This window comes from Gorilla gorilla, chromosome 7, assembly GCF_029281585.2.
Source record: "Gorilla gorilla gorilla isolate KB3781 chromosome 7, NHGRI_mGorGor1-v2.1_pri, whole genome shotgun sequence".
NCBI classification, from domain to species: Eukaryota; Metazoa; Chordata; class Mammalia; order Primates; family Hominidae; genus Gorilla; species Gorilla gorilla.
The window spans coordinates 59,840,417-59,863,684 of NC_073231.2; the positions used below are offsets into that span (position 1 = coordinate 59,840,417).

General features: G+C 39.0%; 1 protein-coding gene and 1 long non-coding RNA gene across 2 annotated transcripts in view; both read right to left on the reverse strand.

The window, feature by feature from the left end:
• The window catches only part of RAB2A (RAB2A, member RAS oncogene family), a 102,705-nt gene that overhangs the window by 63,200 nt on the left and 16,237 nt on the right, over window positions 1–23,268 (reverse strand). The window lies entirely within an intron of this gene.
• LOC129524278 (uncharacterized) overlaps window positions 70–23,268 on the reverse strand; it is a 38,881-nt gene continuing 15,682 nt past the window's right edge. Inside the window, exon 3 of the long non-coding RNA XR_008668043.2 lies at window positions 70–23,062. This is a non-coding gene — a long non-coding RNA (uncharacterized lncRNA). The remainder of the gene's footprint in view (window positions 23,063–23,268) is intronic.

Consider the following 23,268-nt stretch of genomic DNA (forward strand, 5'->3'; position numbering starts at 1 on the left):
AATAAGAGGACTGATGATTTAGGTGGAAGCTGTAAACCAATGTAAAGTACATTTTCACCCTTTCTTACACATTTAATATTTCAATGTGAAAGATAAATATGGCAGCTAAACTCACAGATGACAACTAACCAGGTCCTTCTGGTAGCCTCTACTACAGTACTGGTTTTGTGCACTTTTGTTTTTTGTGTTACAGTGAAAATATTTAAAGCATAGTAATAGTTCATTTTATCATACTCCCCTATGAACAAACAAATAAGCCAGCAATAAGTGTCTGAGATCTACTTTTCTGGGAAAAGCTCCTTGCTCTGTTTTCTCGCTAATTCATTTCACAAGCAAATGGAATCTGAATTGCATTCCTTCACTCTATTAAAATTGACCCCATTACGGTCATGAATGACTCCCACATTTCTAAATTTAAAGGAAAATTTTCTATATTCATCCTACTTGCCCTCTAAGGAAAATTGGATACTGAATACCATACCCCCTTCTTACTCATTTTCAAGTCCTCTAAGAAACATTTCCTCATCCTCACACTAGACAAAGGCTGCTTAATTGATAGCATCCTGCACTTCTAAAAATACTAAAAGCAGTCACCATTCATTCATTCATTCACTCACTTACTCAAAGTCTTTATTGAATGCTAAGTATCACTGCACTAGGACTTGAAAATACAGTAGTGTGGAAAACCAACATGGTTCCTGTGTACAGAGCTTACAGTCTAGTTCAGGTAGAGAAATTAAACAAACTGAATACTGAAATAATATACTGTATATGAATAATTTGAAATAATTATAATGACTGATTTGAAAGAAAATAGAGTGCTATGAGAAAGGGTAACAAACTTGGTGCTGTGGCTCAAGCCTGTAATCCGAGCACTTTGGGAGGCCAAGGTAGGCCTTGAGCCCAGGAGTTCAAGACCAGCCTGGGCAACATAGGGAGACAGTCTTTTAAAACAAAAAAAGACAAAAAAAAAAAAAAAGATGGGTGTGGTGGTGCACATCTGTAGTTCCAGTTACTTGAGAGACTGAGGTGGGAGGATAGTCTGAACCCAGGAGTTCAAGGCTGCTATGATCACACCACTGACCTCCAGGGTAGGTAACAGAATGAGACTCTGTCTCAAAAAACAAACAAATGATAATTAATTTAGACAAAAGGAATGAAGAAAATCTTTGTTTGTTTGTTTGTTTGTTTGTTTTTTGAGATGGAGTTTTGCTCTGTCACCCAGGCTGGAGTGCAGTGGCATGATCTCAGCTCACTGCAAACTCCGCCTCCCAGGTTTAAGCAATTCTCCTGCTTCAGCCTCCCAAGTAGTTGGCATTACAGGCGCACACCACCATGCCCGATTAATTTTTGTATCTTTAGTAGAGACAGGGTGTTGCTATGTTGGCCAGGCTGGTATCAAACTCCTGACCTCAGGTGTTCCATCCCCCTCGGCGTCCCAAAATGCCGGGATTATAGGCATGAGCTACACCATGCCCGGCTGGGATGGAGAAAATCTTTCTGAAGAAATGACAGTGAAAAGAAACTGGAATTTCAAAACATGTGATCTTACAGTTTTCTTCTTTGTTCTATTACAAAAGGCCCAAAGTCAAACTCATTTTACCCAATTTTTAACTCTTTTGAACAGACTTTCAGGTGTAGGACAGAAGACAAAAGAACAGTTTTTCTAAGTTAAAAGAGTTAGTTATCAAGCATACCAAAGGAATTTGCTCTATGTCCAAAACCTAGCATGAAAGAAAAATGATCTTTTAAAAGGTGTGAAAGTTCAAAATAGGTGAGCAATTATTTAACATCCCCAATTTTTTCATATGGTATAGAAAAAATATATATAGTTAGAAATCACACGTTTTCTTGAGAGACTTCAAGAATCATCTAAGAGTTTGGTAATCATTTAAGTGATAGAAGAACCAGAAAACCCTTTCCCACTTCACAAGAGAGAATATATATCACTCTAGTAATACTAATCTCATTCTGACTAAGTGTTGGTTAAATACAGAAAATGCTTATTTCTTTGGTTCCTCATTTTCAGGATTCCATATTCTTCTTCTTCCTCTTTTTTTTTTTATTAAAAAGAGGTAGGGTCTCACTATGTTGCCCAGGCTGGCCACAAACTCTTGAGCTCAAGAGATCCTACCACCTTAGCCTCTCAGGTAGCTGGGACTACAGGCATGTGCCACTACACCTAGTTTCCGTGTTCTTAAAAATTTTTTTTTAATTTTAATTGACATATAATTGTACCTATTTATAAGAGTGATATACATGTATACAATGTGTAATGATCAATCAGGGTAATCAGCATATCTGTTCACCTCAAACATTTATCATTTTTTTGTTATGTTGGTAACATTCAAAAATCCTCTCTTGTAGCTATTTGAAAATATACAAGAAATTATTAATCATAGTCACCCTATAGTACTACAGAACAGGAGAACTTATTCCTGCTGTAATTTTGTACCTATTACCCAACCACTCCCTATCCTCACCTTTCCCCTACCCTTCCCGGCCTCTAATACCCACAATTCTACTTTCTGCCTTTATGAGCTCAACTTTTTAAGCTATTACTTATTGTGGATATGAGAACATGCAGTATTTACTTTTCTGTACCTGACTTATTTCACTTTACGTAACGTCCTGCAGTCTCACCCATGTTGCCACAAATGACAGGATTTCATCCTTTTTTATGGCTGAATAGTATTCCATTGTGTATATTTACCACATTTTCATTATCCATTCATCTACTGCTGGACACTTAGGTTGATTCTATATCTTAGCTACTGTGAATAGTGCTGCAACAAACATGGGAGTGCAGATATTAACACTACTTTGATATAATGATTTATTTTCCTTTGGATAAATACCCAGTAGTGGGACTGCTGGATCATACGGTAGTTTTATTTTTAGTTCTTGGAGGAATCTTGATATTGTTTCTCTTAGTGACTATAATTTAAATTCCCACCAAGAGTGTATAAGAATTCTCTTTTCTCTGAATCCTCACCAGCATGTTCTTTTTTGTCTTTTTGATAATAGCCATTCTAACTAAGATGAGATGTTATCTCACTGCGGTATTGGCTTGCATTTCCCTGATTAGTGATGCTGAGCATTTTTTCATATACTTGATGGCCATTTGCGTGTCTTCTTTAGACAAATGTCCATTCAGATCCTTCCCTCATTTTAAAATCAGATTTTTTTTTTTATTGTTGAGTTCCTTGTATATGAATCCCTTGTAAGATAAATAGTTTGCAAATATTTTATCCCATTCTAAAAGTTGTGTTTTCACTCTATTGATTGTTTCCTTTGCTGTGAAGGATTTTAGTTTGATATAATCCCATTTGTCTATTTTTGCTTTTGTTGCCTTTTTGTTTGCTTTTTGTGCTTTTGAAGACTTATCCATAATATCTTTGCCTAGACCAATGTCCTGAAGCATTTTCCCAATATTTTCTTCTAGTAGTTTTACAGTTTTGGGTCTAGTTTTGAAAGACCAAAGTCTTTCATCCACTTTGAGCTGATTTTTCTATATGGTGAGAGACAGAGGTCTAATTTATTCCTGCACATGGCTATCCAGTTTTCCCAGCACAATTTACTGAAGACAAATATATTTGTGTCCATAAACTATATCTATATAATGTATCTGCCTACAACCTCCTTGAAAATAATCTCTCCTGGCTTTGTCAGGCTATGATTATCTCCTTGATGTCTTAATTCTATGACAACCAACTCCTCTTCTTCCATACAACCCTGAAAATACTGGAGGTCTTCCTCAACACTCTCCACTCTGCCTTTCATTACTTTTCATTTGAGAGGACGAATCCAGTCCCGTGGCTTCAACTTATTTCTTTTTTCTTTCTTTTTTTTTTTTGAGACGGAGTCTCGCTCTGTCGCCCAGGCTGGAGTGCAGTGGCGCAATCTTGGCTCACTGCAACCTCCGCCTTCCGGGTTCAAGCAATTCTCCTGCCTCAGCCTCCTGAGTAGCTGGGACTACCAGCATATACCACCATGCCCAGCTAAATTTTTTGTATTTTAGTAGAAACGGGGTTTCACCATGTTGCCAGGCTGGTCCTCAACCTACTTCTATAAATTAGTCAGTGATTATCAAATCCACCACCTTAACTTCACTCCAATTATTTCCAACTGCCTACTAAACATTTACACTTCAATACCTTCAGCTCCAAAACTCAAACTTACGGAACCGAATTCATTCTTTTTCATTCTCTTGTTCATCATCCTCCCAATCAACCTGTGATTCACCCTACCCATGATAGAAAAGACCAAAACACAGCTTCTCCTTCAGTATTTCCTAATCTCTGGAATTGTTTCCCAATGGATCATACTTAAAAGAAACTTGGAATCATCCTTAATTACTCCACTTCTTTCATCATCCAGCTCTAATGGTTCACCAATCTCATCAATTCTCTCTGCAAGTCTTCATAAATTCCATGCTCTACCCTCCTCTGAATCATCAGTGCTCTAGTTCTGGTTCTCACTAAGAACCAGATCTTTCTGCCTTCAGCCTTTCTAACCTATTTTGTAAATCACTGTGAAAATGTTTGCTAAAATGCAGATACAATTAACTCACTCTCATGTCACACTGACTAAAACATAAAAATTCAAGCTCTTCAAAATAGTACATGAGGTCCTTTTTGAGCTGAAAATTATTACTCTAAGAGATTAATACTATGACGATACAGTGTAAAGACTCTATAGTTAGCAACAACAAACCATTGTCCCCTGAAATGATATCATATCTTTTTGCTGGTACCTTTTACAAAGGAACTTTTCACTCCCTGGCAAATTTAAATTCATGCTTTAAGACAACCCAAAGCTTCATATACCCTCTTTGGTAGAACATTCCTGTTCCAAAGATTCTACCAATCCCCAAGCAAAACTAATGGTTTAGCCCCCACAATCATATACGCCAATGAATGAATCAATTTCAGCCTTGGGCTCCCATAATACTTTATATATGCCTCAAAACCCTGATTAGAATCCCAGCTCTGTCACTTATTAGCTGTAACACAGGGTACTTGACCTTTCTGAGCCTTAGAATCCTTATCTATAAAATGCAGGAAATCTCTACACCTCAATGAACTGTTATAAGAAGGAAATTAGGCCGGGCGCGGTGGCTCACGCCTGTAATCCCAGCACTTTGGGAGGCCAAGGTGGGCGGATCACGAGGTCAGGAGATCGAGACCACGGTGAAACCCCATCTCTACTAAAAATACAAAAAATTAGCCGGGCGCACTGGCGGGCGCCTGTAGTCCCAGCTACTCGGGAGGCTGAGGCAGGAGAATGGCGTGAACCCAGGAGGCGGAGCTTGCAGTGAGCCGAGATTGCACCACTGCACTCCAGCCTGGGCGACAGAGAGAGACTCCGTCTCAAAAAAAAAAAAAAAAAAAAAAGAAGCAAATTAAATATATAGATACAAAAGGGACCCTGTAGGGTACTGGTTACCTGAGTGTGTCCAGTTTATAACAATTATTTGAGCTATACACTTAGGATATATGCATTTTTCTGTGTGCATAATATACTTCAATAAAAATGAAAACAACAAAATGACGGTCTTTTTGATGCATCAGTTTGGCTAGGCCCTACCCTAGTTATGCAATCAAACACTAATCTAGGCGTTGCTGTGAAGGCATCATACATGCAATAAAAATCCATAATCAGCTGACTTTAAGTGCGACAGGGGCTTCCTAGAGAGAAGAAATAATTCCACCTGGGGACAGCAACTTTAGCCATACCTGTGGGTTACAGCCTGTCCTGAGGATTTCAGACTTGCTTGTCCAGCCCCCAAAATCACATAAACCAAATAAACAATCAATTTCAATTTCAACTCCCATCTCTATCTAATCACATGCACACATATATCCTGCTGGTTCTGCTTCTCCAGTTGGATGCTGACTTTTTTCCCTTTTTCTTTTTTCAACGCCTATCTTATTATCCCAGATACTGAATCTCACAAACAACCATCACCTCTCAAAAAGCACAGTGTGTAGAACAGGAAGGCCCTCAAATAAAGCTATTATTTTTGTTAATTGTATCATGCTTTATAGCTCTCCCATAACAGAACGTGACCCCCAGCTCTATTAGGACAGAAATCACTTGCAAGAGTGTGTCCCTAGCACACAGCAGGTACAAAGCAAGCCTCTGTCTGTCCTCATACCTTTCTTACTAGAAAACTTGTCTAAATTGTTGACTGATAAGAGAGAGAAAATTTGCATATACAGCTAATTCTGAATTTTCCTCACTACCTTTAGAAGATGGGAGGGGTTTAACCAACTGTGTAACTTTCCATATATTATTTCATCTTTTTGGACATAATTTTACTATATGTACAGAGAATCAGAGAATTGAGCCAGACAATCATCAAGTTTCTTTCTAACTCTACTAATTGGCCTTGATGATTTATTATTTAGAGCTTTAAAATTTTAATAACGTTTTCTTTTCATGGATAAATTTAACATCTGAGTATCTGTTTAGAAATGGAAAACAATGAATCCATATCACAAAGTATAGTAATACGAAGAAAATATAGAGAATTTTTTTCCCTATAACTTATAAAAGTGATAGGTCACTGAATATGGTGGCTCACACCTGTAATCCCAGCACTTTAGGAGGCTGAGGCAGGAGGATCACTTGAGGCCAGGAGTTCTAGACCAGCCTGGGTAACATAGCGAGACCCCATAGGTATAAAAAAATTTTAAAATTAGGCCGGGCGTGGTGGCTCATGCCTGTAATCCCAGCACTTTGAGAGGCTAAGGCGGGTGGATCACGAGGTCAGGAGTTCAAGACCAGCCTGCCAACATGGTGAAACCCCATCTCCACTAAAAATACAAAAAGTAGCTGGGTGTGATGGCAGGCACCTGTAATCCCAGTTACTAGGGAGGCTGAGGCAGGAGAATCGCTTGAACCCGGTAGGCGGAGGTTGCAGTGAGCCGAAATTGCGCCAATGCGTGCCAGCCTGGGCAACAAAAGTGAAACTCCATCTTAAAAAAAAAAAAAAAAAAAAATCCCAGCTACTCAAGAGGCTGAGGCATGAGAATTGCTTAAACCCGAGAAGTGGAAGCTGCAGTGAGCCGAGATCATGCCACTGCACTCCAGTCTGGGCGACACAGCAAGGCTCTGTCTCAAAAAAAAAAAAAAAAAAGCAAGGTGTGGTAGCACATCTTGTAGTCCTAGCTACTCAAGAGGCTAAGGACAGAGGATTGCTTGAGCCTAGGAGTTTGAGGTTGCAGTGAGCTATGACTGAGCCATTGTATTCCAGCCTGAGTGACAAGCAAGACCCTGTCTCTAAAATAAAATAAAAATAGTAAAAATAAAAGATCAAAATCTGAAGTACAGTTTCTACAGAATGTCACTTTTGCACCACTGTAAAGTTGAAAAATTGCTAGGTCAAACCATCAAAAGACAGAGACCATCTGTAGTTATCTTTTTAGTGCCTCAGTTTCCTAACCTGTAAGAAGTAGGTTAATAACACCTATCTAATAGGATACTTGAGAACATTAAATAAGTTAATCCACTGTAAGTCTTAAAACAGTGTCTGGCACATAGTAAAGTTTCAAAAAAGAATTCAACAAATGTTTGTTGCTACCATCAATAGTAAAACACTATTACTATGTCTGTTTACATTTTAAGCTCCCTAAAAGCATGAACCATAATCTATTCATTTTCAGCATTAGCCACATGTATCTCCAGTGCAAAGACAAAGGCTCACAAACTTGTGGAATGGGATGAAAGACTATAAACTTGTTTTTTTCCCAACATGTGTGCACAAATGTGTATGTGTATACAGAAGAGGGAGAGAAATAGAATCAGTTGCAGGGTGTTAAATGCTATGGTAAAAAGAAAAAGCAGAGCAGGGCAAGGATGTAGGACCTGAAATGCTGGGGTGGAGGGAAGGAGGAAGATGTGTTATTAAACCAGGTAGTCCCTCATGGAGAAGGTGAGATTTAAATGAAGGTTTAAAAGAGGTGAGGAAATAGGCCAGTGGATCACTGAGAGAAGAGTATTATTCCACACCAAGGAAACAGTTAAGAAGAAAAGTTCTAAGGTGGCACATTTTAGAGAAACTGCAATGAGGCCAATGTGGCTAAAGCACAGGAGGCAGGGAGAGTCATGCCCCTAGGAACTAGGATATAGGAATGACAGGGGCCTAATCACACAGAACCTGAAGAACTCTGTAAGTTTATTGAGATAAAATAGGGGATTCACTGGAGAGTTTTCAGCAGAGAAGTAATATAATTTTACTTAAATTCTAAAAGGCCTACTGGCTGCTACAATGAGAACTTACAAGTAGAAGCAGATGAGAGTAGAAGCAAAGAAGGCAGGTGTGGTGGCTCATGCCTTCCCTAGCACTTTGGGAGGCCAAGGTAGGTGGATTACTTGAGCCCAGGAGTTCAAGACCAGCCTGGACTACATGGTGAAACCCTGTCTCTACAAAAAAAATACAAAAAACTTAGCCAGGCATGGTGGTGCACACCTTAGTCCCAGTTACATGGGGGGCTGAGGTGGGAGGATCGCTTGAACCCGGGAGGTGGAGGTTGCAGTGAGCCGAGATCACACCACTGCACTTCAGCCTGGATGATGGAGTGAGACCCTGCCTCAAAAAAAAAAAAAGACAAAAAAAAACGTGAACCAGTAAGGAGCTTTCTCAATAAGGCTAGAAATGGTGACTTGGACCAGGGTGGTTGCATTGGGGGTAGTTCAAATTGACTGAATTTGTGAGGCAGAGCCAAGAGAATGTGTTGACAGTGTGAATTTTTTGAGAAAGAGAAGTGTGTTAAGAATGATCCAATGTTTTGCCTGATCAAACGGAAAGTTCAGTGAGATTGGAGATGTAGGTAGAGCAGATTGAGAGTGGACAGATCATCAGTTCCAGTTTGGTTATTTTGAGTTGAGATGTCTATTAGTCATCCAAGAGACAAAGCTGAGTAGACAAGTGAATATGTGAGTACAGATTTCAAGAAAGACATTCAGGATGAAGATAAGCCACATGTAAAGAGGAATCAGCAAAAAAAAGACTGAGACATAGCCCATGTTTGTTATTTAATCACAGAATTAAACAGAATGAGAACAAACAAAAATGGATTTTGAGTAAAGGCTGGCAAATTCCAAAACTTTTTTTTTTTTTTTTTCAAAAGGAGGACGAATAGAAAGCCTGGATTTAAATCTTTACCAAAAAAAAAAAAAAAAACTTCTAGAAAGGAATCCCCTATAAACAGTTATTTTTGTTATTGTTGCTACTTTTCCAACAGAAATGGAAAATTAAAGAAAAAGCAACTATCTAGTCTTTTAAAAAAATTTATGCTGGGATCTCTGATAAAAACCCAATTTGAAACGGGGGGAAAAAACTATCTCCTGCCAATGGCTTTCATTCTGCACCAAGAACAAGGCCTGTGCACATCCTCCCCCTTTCTCTCCACGTAGACAGACACTCCACATTACAGATGCCGTCCTTTGCCATTCCATGTGAAGTAGCTCCAATCCCCAATCATTTTCTACCCATTAGTAGTTTTCAATCCACACCAAAAAAAAAAAAAAAAAGACCCAAAAAACAAAAACAAAAAGCAACCCAAACTGATGCTCAGGCCTCACACCTCCAGAGATGCTGATTGAACTGTCAGCATTGTGTAGTGGTTAAAAGCACTACCTGGGTGATTTTGGAAAAACTACTTGGCCTCTGCACGCAATCATTTTCAAAATGAGGATAAGAACAATACATACTTCACAACAAGAGTTGTGAGAATTAAACCAGTTAACCTATATAAAGCACTGAAAACATGTAGGAAGCACTATGTAAAAACTTAACAGTATTATTATTTAATTAAACAAACAAAGACAAAAATCCAACATGGATCACTTCTTCACTTGAAGTTTCCTCTAGATGTCCATGTAGTTTATCCTTTCTTTAATCCTAGAGAAGTACTATATTCCTTTACCAACCGAAACTAGATCTCAGCCCTCTCTCCCTGTTTGGAGATCTAGCAACTCGTTTTTCTTGCATCTTTATTACCTGCTTCTCCATGGACATCTTTTGACACATGCATTCAAGTCTCCCATCCTCGAACATACTCAAGAGAAGGTTGGTCAAGTCTTGCACCTCAAATTTTCTCAGCTATTGCAAGTAGGAAATATCACTAACTAGAATCTTAAACCTGATAGGTTTGAGAAGGCTTAAGAAAAAAGAAAAAGTCCAACACAAAGAATTACCCTGAGACTTTGGAGAGTTATTTACTTGTTTTCCTAAACAAACAGAAAGCCATGCACACCCTCCACCTCTTCCAGTATTTCTCTGGATGTGATCTTTCCCTTAATGGACTTCAGAATACGTTATCTCTGAAATGACAATTATTAAAAAAGTTATGTACTAACTTTTACCTTACACTACAGTTATTTAAATGCCTGTTTTTACAACATTCATAAAGTTCCTTCAGGGCAAGATCTGTATTCCTATTCATCTTTTCATCCTCCAAAGCACCTAGAATGATCTGTTGAGCTAGTATTCATGAAATATTTAATGAAAAATGAATAATTTAATAATGTAATGAATAATGAATATTTGTTTAATGAATAATGAATTTGTTTAATGAATATTTGTTTAATGATGTGCAAAACATTGTTTTTTAAGGCCTGGTGTGGATATCTTGGATATACACAGATCATTACCACTCTGTAATTAATACAAATCACTACACTTATTAATGCTGCTATTAGAGTTGCTACCATACCTTACCTTCTTCCTTTACTCAGGGTCGGAGTCACTGTCCCTCAGTAGGACATCACTGTGAGAGCTGAATATTTAAATACCAAGTCAATGAGGTAACAATTATAAGTAGTACCCATTAAAAATGCAGATTCCTTGCCTGGTGTGATGGCTCACACCTATAACCCAGTGCTTCGGGAAGCCAAGGCAGGAGGAGTGACTGCTTGAGCCCAGGAGTGCGTGACCAGCCTGGGCAACATGGCACCTCTACAAAAAATAAGCTGGGTATGGTGGTGCATGGCAGTAGTCTCAGCTACTTGGAGGATGAGGAGGGAGGATCACCTGAGTTCAGGAGGCTGAGATGTTATCGTCCCACTGCACTACAGCCTGGGTGACAGTGTGAAACCTTATCTCCAAAAATAAAAATTAAAAAAAAAATGCAGATTCCTGAAGTCCCATCCCAGAGATTTAGCACGTCTTTCGTGGGGCCCAAGAATCTAATTAAGTCCTCTGGTCATTTTAAGGCAAAGAGTCCTTCACAAGAAATACGAGTAGGTGCTGGGTATTCTACTGGAGTTCATTTTCCTTGTCCTAAACCAACTTCCCACTAATTGCAGGATTCGTCAATATTAGTGATGATTCTATTTTTACAACCACAAGCCAAACAGCTTTAATTTAAAATATGTGAAAACGCAAGTCAGGCATGGTGGCTCACGCCTGTAATCCCAGTACCTTGGGAGGCCGTGGCAGGCGGACTGCTTGAGCTCAGGAGTTCAAAACCAGCCTGGGCAATATGGTGAAACCCCATCTCTACCAAAAATACAAAAAAACTAGCCATTTTGTAATTACATTACAAACTGAAAAACCGTGAAACATGAAAAAATAAAGTCTGCCCTTTTCAAACAGAAAATTAATAAACAACAGGCTTTACAGTTTTAACACCACTGTTCAAATCCATCTGGATAATTTCATAACCTGTGACCTCAAGCAAGTTAGTTATGGAGACTGAGCTCCACTTCCACATGTATAAAATTGCAAAATGAAAATACAGGCCAGGGGCTCACACCTATAATCCCAGCACTTTGGGAGGCGGAGGTGGGAGAATCACTTGAGGCAAGGAGTTTAAAGACCAGCCTGGGCAACATACTGAGACCCCATCTCTATTTAAAAAAAAAAAAAAAAAAAAAGGCACTAGGGAAAAAAATAATAGCATTCCTACTTCAGAGGAATGTCATGAGGCTCAAATGATAAAATGTGGTAGCATTTTGCAAATTTAAAGTTTTAATACAAATGTTAAACTGAGGATTCTTCAAGATGAATACAGCTAAGAGAGCATTATCTCCAACTAAACTCACCTGACCAAGTTAAAAAACTTAAATATATATTTTAAAAAATGAATTGGGCTGGGCGTGGTGGCTCACGCCTGTAATCCTAGCACTTTGGGAGGCTGAGGTGGGCAGATCACTTGAGGTCAGGAGTTCGAGACCAGCTTGGCCAATATGGTGAAACCCTGTCTCTACTAAAAATATAAAAATTAGCCGAAATAGCTTGAATCCAGGAGGCGGAGGCTGCAGTAAGCCGAGATCACGCCACTACACTTCAGCCTGGGCAACAGTGAGAAAAAAAAAAAAAAGAATTGAAGAAAATATCTGCAATTTATCACTTTTTTTTTTTTTTGAGACGGAGTCTCACTCTGTCACCCAGGCTGGAGTGCAGTGGTGCAATCTCCACTCACTGCAACCTCCGCCCCCCGAGTTCAAGTGATTCTCCTGCCTCAGCCTACTGAGTAGCTGGGATTACTGGCACCCGCCAACATGACTGGCTAATTTTCGTATTTTTAGTAGAGACGGGGTTTCACCATACTGGCCAAGCTGGTCTTGAACCGAACTCCTGACCTCAGGTGATCCACCTTCCTTAGCCTCCCAAAGTGCTGGGATTACAGGCATGAGCCACTGTGCCCAGCTATCACTCTCTTTTTAAATAGAACGATTTCGGAATTGTTTTCATGCTGCTGGTTCGCCATACATTATCCCCTTGCATCTAAGAGAATAACCTCCATTTCCTCAGCTACATACTCTCTGGTGGTTTACTGTAGTAAATTGAATAGATAATGGCCCCCCAAAAGATATGTCCAAGTCCTGACCCTAGAACCACGAATGTGACTTTATTTGGAAAAAGGATCTTTGCAGATGTAATTAAGGATCCTGGATTTAGGGTGGGGCCTAAATCCAATGACAAGTGTCCTAGGAGAAAGGCAGAAGGAGACAAAGACACAGGGGAGAAAGCAAAGTGAATGAAGACAGGGATAGAGAGTACAGTTCTGCTGCCAGAAGCCAATGAACGCTTGGAGCCACCACAAGCTGGAAGAGGCAAGGCAGGATTCTCCCTGGAGCCTTCTGAGAGAACACACCTAATATCAGGCTTCTGGCCTCCAGAAATGTGACAGAACAACTTTCTGTGATTTTAAGCCACCAAGCTCGTAAGTTGTCACAGTGGCCCTAAAAACCTAATACACTAATCAAGAGTCATCTTTCATTCCTCTTAAGACTCTTACGTTGTTAGTTTCCCAGTCTTGTTGATTCTGTCTATAATAATTCCTAGTGCAATCAGTAAGTTACTCAAACACAAGAAATATTGAGTGGTGTGGGAAAAGAAAACTGGGAATACAGAGCATTTATTTGAGAAGGCTGTCCAGTGAAAGCTAGGAGGGAAGAGAAGAGATAGTTATTCAAAGAACATTAATTGAATGCATGCCTACTATATTCCAGGCATCAAGTTTGGTAATAAAAATAAAGTTCCCAAGAGGATGTGGCTTTCAGAATGTAAAAGATCTTTCTCCTGGAAACTGCAAAGTGCAGAAAAAAGTACGCTAACAAAGCTGAGAGTTGCTAAAGAATCAATTAAAAAAAGAAATGGACAATATGAAGAACTAACCCTCTACCCTCTTTCCCTTGATGCAATCATCTACTACTATTTCTGTTTCTTTCTTTTACAATATTAAAGTACCCCCAATATTAAAACACTTCTGGGATGAGACCAAAATCACAAAAATGAGTAAATGACATATAAACTCAGCTGAAAGCCTATGTTCCTATATGTCAGTATCTCTTACACATTGGGCCTCTGCATACATTTATTCAGTGTTCTTTCTTTTTTTTTGACGGATTCTCACTCTGTCGTCAGGCAAGAGTACAGTGGCGCGATCTCGACACTCACTGCAACCTCTGCCTCCCAGGTTCAAGCGATTCTCCTGCCTCAGCTCCCGAGTAGCTGGGACTACAGGCACATGCCACCACGCCCGGCTAATTTTTTGTATTTTTAGTAGAGATGGGGTTTCACCGTGTTAGCCACAATGGTCTCGATCTCCTGACCTCGTGATCTGCCTGACTTGGTCTCCCAAAGTGCTGGGATTACAGGCATGAGCCACTGCACGCAGCCTATTCAGTGTTCTTTCTCTAATAACCAGCGACTTCTTTTGTCTACTCAGCTACTCATCTTTAAGACTTAACTCAAGTGTCATATCCTCTAGGAAGCTTTCCATAAGACACACCTCTCTTTACAAATGTAGAAGTATCTTCCTTTGTATTCTCCTGATTTTTATTAAATTTTTTTTCCTTCTGATTTTTATTTATTTTTGGTGAGGTAGGGGAGGGTGCTGCTCCAGGCCACATCTGATTTTTTCAAAGATGAACATTTTCTGCCTGTGAATGTATAAAATAATTTATCTAACTGTCTGGTTTCAGGGGGAAAACACAATAACCTCTGTTGTCAATGCTAGAAGAGAAAGAACACTGACAAGTTTCTGTGATTATCTCGCTCAGCTTGGGTGTGACGTGGACTCCAGGAAACCAAATCTAGACCTGTGTTTCAACCACTAGATGAAGTAGGCCTCACTGAAGGCCTAGACCTTAAAAATAGACTTATGAAGAACTGTAACCATATGATATATTCAGCAACTACTTACTAAGCACCTTAACTGGTTACACAATGGTTAATGGAGTTGTGCTCGTTGCCCAGTCTGGAGTGCAATGGTGTGATCTTAGCTCACTGCAACCTCTGCCTCCTGGGTTCAAGCACTTCTCCTGCCTCAGCCTGCTGAGTAGCTGGGATTACAGGTGCTTGCCACCACGCCTGGCTAATTTTTGTATTTTTAGTAGAGATGGGGTTTCATCATGTTGGCCAGGCTGATCTGGAACTCCTGACTTCAGGTGATCTGACTGCCTCCCAAAGTGCTGGGATTATTCTTTATCCTGCACTCTTTATAAAATCTCTTTACCTTTAACTCCCTTAAAGTTCTAATTTTTTCCCTTAGTTTTTACCTAATGTCCTTTTGTTGTCTCAGGATCACATCTAAGAAACCATATTACATTTAATTGTCAGGCCTTCTTAAGGTTCCTCTTGGTTGTAACAGTTTCTCATGCTTTCCTTTTTTGATGTTCTTGACAGTTTTGAGTACTGATTAGGTATTTTGTAACATGCCCTGTGTTGAAATTTGTCTAATTTTTTCATGATTAGACTGGGATTATAAGTGTTTGGAAGGAAGATGACAGAGAAAGAATACCATTTTCATCACATCATATCAAGGGTACATACTATCAATGTGACTGATCACTGTTGACTTTAACCTTCATAACCTGGCTAAGGTAGTCTGTCAGGCTTCTCCAATGGAAAGGAACTTTCCCCCTCTTTTCCATACTGTATTCTTGGGAAGGAAATTACTATGCACAGCCCACACTAGAAGAGTTGACTTCTGCCCCAGAGTTTTCACATAAGGAAAAGCTTTTTCCCCATTGTGTCTTATATAATGTCATCTCTCATCACCATATCCAATCTTCTGCCCTTCCATATTGTTTTAACATTACCATGTGTAGGCATTACTCTTATATAAAAAAAATGGGCTGGGCACGGTGGCTCACACTTGTAATCCCAGCACTTTGGAAGGCCAAGGTGGGCAGATCACTTGAGGTCAGAAGTTCCAGGCCAGCCTGGCCAACATGGGGAAAGCCCATCTCTACTAAAAATGTAACAAAATTAGCCAGGCGTGGTGGCACACGCCTGTAATCCCAGCTACTTGAGAGGCTGAGGCACGGTAATCGCTTGAACCTGTGAGGCAGAAGTTGCAGTGAGCCAAGATTGCGCCATTGCACTTCAGCCTGAGCGACGGAGAGAGACTGTCTCAAAAAGAAGGAAGGGAGGGAGGGAGGCAGGCAGGCAGTATTTGAAGTATACACTTTTCAGAAATGGAGAAGCGTCTGAAAATGATCTTCATTTTTAACACTTTTCACTCCCTATGATATCCTTCACTAAACCCTGATAATTCCAGCTCTCATCTGTAACCTCCTTTTATTTTCATTACCACTGCCTTAGACAAGGCCTCTAGGAACCTCTTCTCTGGAACATTTTAATTACCATCTAACTATATACCCGTACCCTTCCAATCTATTCTACATATGACTGCACCAGGAATGGATGAGAAAAAGACAAAAAGAGAATGGATGAGACAGAAGAAAAGGATTACATTTAACATCTAGTATGTCTATGCTACTACATTACAATATGAATATATACCGTATTTGGTTTTAAAGTTAATTATAATTCTAGTTGTATACTCTTTCTTTCAAAAACTTCAATGCGTTCCACTGTCTACAAAATAGAGTTCAAACTCTACCTTAACCTGTCACATGTACCTCCCTAGGTCCACCATGTTTAATGGATTTATCTTTCCAGCCTTATTTCTCATAACAGCCTGACACAGGGTCCATACTAAAGTTAAACTGGACTGTTCATATCAAGGACAGTACAAGGTGTGGAACTTAGCAGACAACTACCTTCCTGTTTACTCCTATTTTTATATTTTGATTTTTTACCATTTCTACTTGTCAGAACCAGTTCAAATGTTATTGTACCCTATGATTTTCCAAGAAGGAGGAAAAAGGCATTCCCCCGCTTACAAAATGCCATACTTTCTTCCAGTTCCTCAGTCAGAGCCCTTATTATATTCTACAAGCACAGCTAGACTATAAACCTCATAAGGGCAAGGATGCATCAAATCTACTTTTTAAATCCTTCACAATTGCATTTAGTCCTACGTTTCATATTTGGTGAATTTATGCCTTCTTCATTTCAAAGTACACGACCAGTTTAAGAGATAACAAATATTTACTGGGCTAGATTTGAATCCTGTGTATGACGCTGATTGAAAAAGTTGCTTCAGGTTTCTAGGCCTTGTTTGCTTATTTGTGTAATGGTAATTATACCACCTTATTCATTGGCTACTGTGAGAAATAAAAGAGATAATATGTAATAAAAGAGATAATGCATCTAGGAAAAAATCACTTCTTTTTCCTTTCCCAGTACCTAAAGACAAGCTCACTTTATCTGCTAAGGCCAAATTACTCTATACGTACATACTTGATTAAGCACTTATCACATGGTACTTTTATTATCAGTTTATATATCTAGCTTTACTCCTCAGGAGCAGTAACATTTGCCTTTCTGTATTTTGAAAACGACCTTGCACAGTGGACTGGCTTAAAAGCAGATGCTCAGGGAATGAATTAATGCATCTCATGCTCACTGGAAAGATCACAAAGTAATAGACTATTCTATCAAACAACTCTAGCCTACATCTCAAGAAAAAAAACTATCAATTTCTAAAACAAAATTTTATTCAACAGTGGATTTTTCAGATGGGGAAATGACGCTAGAGAATGAAAATATGACTGCATTAAATTAGAATTGTATCTGTATCATTATCTGCCCCTAACTTAAGTGTTGTTTTCCTTTCAAAAGGTAGTGAGTACTCTCATGTGCCAGTTATCAATTGACTGCCTTCTTGCTCCAAATCCACCCTTCACTGTCCTTCAAGTGAGACTGAAACCTTTCTACCTTGGTAGGGCACAGGGCATGACAGCTTCATCAGCACTCAGCACCCCTCTATGGCCATCTGCCCCCAGCACTCCTTCAGGTTGCTTTTCATGGAGTTCTCAGGCCACACACACACCATAGAAGCTGAGCACACAGAGGGCAGCTGTCCAGCCCATTTCAGCCCCTTAGTTAATGTCTCTGACATCCAGTAGGCCTCAGCCATGCCCCTCCAATGAGGTTTGAATGTCAGATCTGTCCTTCCTTCCATGCTCTGCATAGCCTTAGAGGTAGTGACTACTACCCTATCTGCTGTTACCACAGTCTTCAGAGTTCTCTCTACCTCGTAGCCAATTCTCCCATTACTCTAATTCTACGTTACAGCTAAGGACTGTTTACATTAGACTTTCTCTGTTCAAATTCCTGTGTAGTTTCTGTTTCCTAATTGAACTCCAAATGATACAACTAGCATGAATAATGTATCCTTCATTAGATAAGCCAAATTTAATTTGGTAAAGTTGAGGGTATTTGAATATAGGTAGAATTTAAATTTTCTTAGGAAAGACATAGTTTGTCTTCAAGTGCAGTATTTTTGCAAATACAAAGCTAGATACGATTTAAACCTTAAAAAGTTGGAAAATACAGCATTCGATAATTTTATTAGGGAATAAGTTACAGAGGTATTAAATCTAATAGCAAGTAAGAATGTGGCAAAAATGGCATCCCTATTCCTTTCTTCCTCCCAACTCATGGAACTTTCCTCACTAGTTTATCTTAATAGTGGAAAATGGCTAGAATGTTTAAGAAAAATCAGGAAGAATAAAACTGGGCTATACGGCCAGGCATGGTAGCTCATGCTTGTAATCCCAGCACTGGGAGGCTGAGGTGAGAGGACTGCTTGAGGCCAGGAGTTTGACACCAGTTGGGGCAACCTAGTGAGATCCTGTCTCTACAAAAAATCAAAAATTAGCTAGCCATGGTTGTGTGCACCTGCAGTCCCAACTACTCAGGAGGCTGAGGCAGGAAGATTGCTTGAGCCAGGGAGGTCAAGGCTGCAGTGAGCCACTGCACTACCACTGGGCAACAGAATGAGACTCCACCTGAAAATAAATAAAATAAAATAAAATAAAAAAGAAAACAGTTATAAATACCTCTTAGAATTGTAGGATGTCGGTTTTGTTGGAACTAGAGAGGTCCTCTGGTGTGATGTTTTTTAGAAAGTAAGCCATAACTAGTTAGGTCATGAAACCAATTTAGTGGATTGGAACTAGCATTACAAAAGAATTAGATGGGCCAGGTGTGGTGGCTCACATCTGTAATCCCTGCACTTTGGGAGGTCGAGGCGGGTGGATTACCTGAGGTTACAAGTTTGAGACCAGCCTGACCAACATGGTGAAAAACCCCGTCTCTACTAAAAACACAAAATTAGCTGGGCGTGGTAGCACATGCCTGTAATCCCAGCTACTTGGGAGGCTGGGGCACGAGAATCACTTGAACCCGGGAGGCAGAGGTTGCAGTGAGCTGAGAGCACGCCATTACACTCCAGCCCAGGCAACAAGAGCAAAACTCTGTTTCCAAAAAAAAAAAAATAACAAAATATTTATACGATTAGAATAAGAACACTTAGAAATTTTTGTTTTAGAGATATATATGCATTTACACACATGAATCCTAGATTGCAATGTAAAATATACCTTATACTGTGGCTTATAAAAAACAAACCTAGAAATTACTGTGTAGTGTCTAATCCAACTCATATACAACAAAAGATCTCATCTACATTTTTGCTAGTAATGATGGTAAAATAAATAAACTGGGAAGAATCTGGAATACTTCTATTCTCTTTTAATTGATATTTACGAGGACAGAGATGAGAGGAAAAATCTGACTGAATCATTTGTTGGCACTTTAACATAAATAATAAGAGGCAGAAACTCAAAATCAAGTTTTTTGATTCTGAATCATATTTTCTTTCCCCACTGCGCCACTCAACCTCCTGAATTTGTTCTTTCTCAGATACATACTGCTATTTGTAATCAATACATTTGCTAACCAAAAAGAATGTTACCTCACTTTCCAACTAGCAATTCTAGGGATGAAAGGAACATTCTATAAGTGAAATGATTCTGACACTGCAGAAATTTAATAAAGAGAAATGTTTTTAAAAGAATACTATTTGCACTATGCTGAGTTTATCCCAAATAAGTGTTCCAAGTAGGTCACATAGATAAGTCATGTATCTTAACACACTTTAATCTGACCATTTTACTAATCCTTTCATAACTAAAAATTCCAAATAAGAACTGCAGTATTTCAGAAATATATTTCAATAAAGTTGCTTGAAGAGAAAACTTTTTCATGATAGTATATATCAAACTGGATGTAAATGTAAAATATAATTATCTAATAAATTTACTGTACATGATCTCTAAGTCGTATATTATAGTACAAATGGTTTGTATCAAAGTCAAAGGCTGTAAGCAGAAAAACTCTTGTGCAATTGACAGATTCAATTAACAAGAGCCAAAGAAATAATGTATTAACAGTAACAAAATCAAACTGCTAAATTCCCATAGACTAGGCATCAGTTAATATACACAGTTAATGTTGGTTAGCCTGTTGAATTGTAAGTACCTGAAATATATACCAAAGTCAAAATTAAATATTCTTTCTAAATTCATACTTTTAATGGAAGGTAATTTGGCAGTACCTATCAAAATGTAAATACCAGTTGACCCAGGAATTTTAGTTCTTGCACAAATGCACAAGAAGGCTAACAGCAATATTATCTATAACGATATTCATCAAAGCAGGAGTAGGTGGACATTTGCTGTTTCTGGCTACCTAGGATCAGAGCACTCTTCTTTGAGCTCCCTAGCAGCTAGGGCAGGGAGACAGGTGTCCTAGACTGAGCCAATCAGATACTCCTATCTAGAACTTAGAATCTTGAAAAAGTGCTGCAATATCAAGGACCATCAAGAGACAATACATGGTGGCTACAGTGGAGATGAGAGAGCAGTAGAGGCCAGTGGTATGCATCCAGCATCTTCTCAAGCAGGCCGTATTGATAACAGCAATTTGGCTGTGCCTTGCCTTCCTTCATTTTGCCCATTTTCAAACTTGATTTTACTGCTTTCCTGTCTGTGAACCATCCAATATTTCCAATCAAATCTTCTGTGTTTACATTAACCAGAGTTGGTTTCTGTTATTTGCTACCACAGACCTCAACTAACAGAATCAGAAGCTGACAAATGGTAGTTCAGTTATCTGAGAGTTTTTAAAAAATGAGAGATTTATATGTGGTGATACAGAAAGACACTCAAGATTTACCCTCAAATGAAAAAAATAAAGTTGTAGAACAGTAGTGATTGTATAATCCTACTGGTAGAATTGGGACACATGTACACACACACAGGCTTATAGAGGTACAGAAAATTTCTGGAAGGATACGTAAGCCACTGTTTACCATGCTTGCTTACATATGTAAAGTGTAAAGAGGAACTTTCATCAACGCTATGTAAGCAGTACTTTTATTGACTTCATTCAACTACCTCCATAGTGACACTGCACTTAAATAACCAGCAAAACTTCTACTGTGACCAAATATAGCTACTTTAAATGTCGATCTGATAAGAAAATTACAAGAAAGCCTGCAAGTAAAATAATGCACTGTGAAACAGACAATTTTGATTTCTCCTACCTGTGTCTAAAAATCTCTTAAGAATACTACTCAGTAGTACTTTTTAATAAGATTTATTCATGGCTAAGGCTGAAAATTCACATAGTGACACTTAAGTCCAACATGATTTTTCTATTTCTCCTACAAATTCTCCAAGAAATGAAACTTTAAGCCAGAAAGGATAGTGGGAAAGGCCAAGCAAGAAAAAAAAGGTTAAATGGTGAATGAGGCTTATTATTGTACAAATATCTGAGTTAAGGGCAGAAATCTGCCCCACTTAGAGAATGGGGAAGGGAATAAGGCTCCTTAATGCAGATATCCAGAGGGTTAAGCAATCCCTTAAACTATGTCACACAATGGTCTTCAGTGTGGTCCCAAGATTCCTTAGTGTTAATCATCATCTCCCTTTCCCCCAGTTCTGATGAAAACCCTTTACTGCCACATTTTGTACATCACTCCTGGTATAAAGTCATTAAACCTTCTTGGCAAAATAAGTGTTAGCAGCCCAACTCAGTATTTCTCACATAATATAAAGATGGGGCAAAAGCAGAAACTGATTCTACTGATTAGGTGGACAATTATTCAAATAAGTTATACCAAGTCTGTACCTATCACCTGATTTTTCATTTGTTATTTATGTTTTATTTTAAAGAGACAGAATTTTACTACACTGCCCAGGCTGGAGGGCAATGGCTATTCACAGGCATCAGTGATCATGGTACACTGCAGCCCCGAATTCCTAGCCTCAAGCAATCCTCCTACCTCAGCCTTCCTAGTAGCTAGGACTACAGGCACATTCCACCACATCTGGTTATTGATTTTTCATTTGGAAAATGGGGTTAGCAGCTACCTACTAAGATTACCGCGAGAACTAATATATGAATGTCACAACATAGTACTGGCATACAGTAAGCAGGTGCTCAATAAAGGTTTACTGACAATCTGAAATCTGTTATAAGCCATTCACTCCAGTTAGAAAGTACCCTGTCCACACATCTTTAGTACTTCGTACATATTTTTATTACATTTTCTTATAGTTATTGTGGCAAATTGGTCTTCTCCGTAGGGTGGGACAGTCTTCATTTTTCGAACTCCAGCACAGGGACTGCCCACAATAGTATCTTTTCGTTGTTGTTGTTGTTGCTGTTGTTTTGTTTTGTTTTTGAGACAGAGTCTTGCTCTGTCGCCCAGGCTGGAGTATAGTGGTGCGATTCCCAGCTCACTGCAACCTCCGCCTTCAAGCGATTCTCCTGCCTCAGTCTCTCGGGTAGCTGGGATTACAGGCACCCACCACCACGCCCAGCTAATTTTTGTATTTTAGTAGAGATGGAGTTTCACCATGTTGGCCAGGCTGGTCTTGAACTCCTGATCTCAAGCTATCCACCCACCTTGGCCTCCTAAAATGCTGGGATTACAGATGTAAGCCACCACGCCTGGCCCACAATAGTATCTTATATTTCTTTAGGAAGAAAAAAAATCAACTGCAAATCTCTATCCTTTGCATAAACTCCATCTTCCAAGCCTTCATATGTGTCAATCAAATTCCTACTCCAGCACAAATTAACTTACCAGTGAACAAGCTCTTTCCATTTTATGAAGAGTCCAACTGTATGTCTTCTACTCATGGTCCTGGTATGAGTCCCTCTTTCATATGTCAGTCACCTAAGTATCTGAAAGTCATTATTATATTCTCCTTTAAGTCTTCTTTTTTAGGTTAAAATGGTTCAGATACTCAACCATTCTTAAAACGTCATGAATGTTATAGCCTTCATATCAACATTACTGGTCTCCTGAGCACGGGCTCCTGTTTGTAGATATTCCTTTAAAACAAGAGTTTCAGAACTGAATTGCAGTTGAGGTCTGACAGGGTAGAACCTGCCTTATCCATACACTATACTTTTACTAATCTAGCATCACATTTATTCTTTTGTTCGCCTTATTACTTATCTGACTCATATGAATCAAGTAATGTAAAACTAAGTTTTTAGACATGTGTGGATATTGAACCAGCTGACCTCCATTTAGT